The sequence below is a fragment of the Chrysochloris asiatica genome, unplaced genomic scaffold, assembly GCF_000296735.1.
Source record: "Chrysochloris asiatica unplaced genomic scaffold, ChrAsi1.0 scaffold00093, whole genome shotgun sequence".
NCBI classification, from domain to species: domain Eukaryota; kingdom Metazoa; phylum Chordata; class Mammalia; order Afrosoricida; family Chrysochloridae; genus Chrysochloris; species Chrysochloris asiatica.
Window position 1 is genome coordinate 9,929,084 of NW_006408611.1, and position 1,318 is coordinate 9,930,401.

Genomic DNA, 1,318 nt, shown 5'->3' on the forward strand with positions numbered 1-1,318 from the left:
GTCAAAAGCTGGAAGTGACCTAAATGCTAATTAACTGAAGTATGGAGAAACAAGATGTGGTACACACGTACAACAGAATACTACTACTTTATTAGTCAGAGAAATTAAGTCTTGATACATGCATAATATGAATGGAACTAGAAGACATTTCTGGTGGTGGTGGTGGTGGTGATGGTACGTCATTGGGTTGGCTGCAACTCATAGAGAGCCTGGATAGGGTTTCCAAGGCTGCAAATGTTTATAGAAGCAGAAAGTCTCATCTTTCTTCCATGGAGCGGCTTATGGATTTGAACTGCTAACCTTGCAGTTAGTAGACCAATGCAAAACCCACTATGCTACCAGAATTGTGTTGAGTAAATTAAGTCAATATCACACACACACTATTGTATGACCTCACTTATATAAAAAGACAAGAAAAGACAGCGGTAGAGAACAAAGTTTGTTAGTGGTTAACAGGGGCCAGCAGGAGTGCGAAAGAGGAGGTTTACAATGATGGAAATGTCACATTGATAAAGGGAAGGGTTGCAGAGTTGATTATTGTAATTGTAGCCAATAAGTCATGTACCTATAAAAAGTTGAATTGGAAAAAGTTGTGAGATGTATTTATAACAATAACCAACAAAGGAAAAGGCTGTTTTGGTTTCTTGGTTTGGAGGTTCAGGGTCATGGCTTCAGGGGACATCCCAGTTAACTGGATGAATAATGTGTCTAGTGCATCTGTTCTACTACTTACTTTATTGTACATTGTCTGGAGTTTTAAAAGTTGACTATTCTATGGTGTGCATACCTCACTAATGTTGTCCCCCAGTATACCTATCTATTGCCTGACTAGAAATTGAGCCTTGGGGATGAGTTCAATTTAAGACCTGAAGGGTGACCAAGGACCAGCCTCAATTTGACCAGTAAGCCTGGTGTATTTTTATGATTTTAGGTTTTATTCTACATTTTCTTCCACTCTAGCTAGGACCTTGTAATGTGATTCCTTTCAGAGAAGTTGGTAATGGTAGCCAGACATCATCTAGTAATTCTGTTCTCAGGATCATGGAAACTGATATTCACATGGTCCATTAGTCCACTGTATTGTTTCCAAGCATCTTCAGTTTTCATCATTCTCCTGTCCTCCAGACAAATAGAGACCAATAGTTTGTACCTTAGACGGTTGCTCATAAGCTTTTAAGATCCAGACAACATTGTCTTTGTGGCCTGTGTTGTGAAAGGCTATAAATCATTATGAAAGCACACTGCCATGTCTTTTTACATGGAGTGGCTGGTGAGTTCAAAGCTGCTAACCTTTCAGTTAGCAACCAAGCACTTTGAA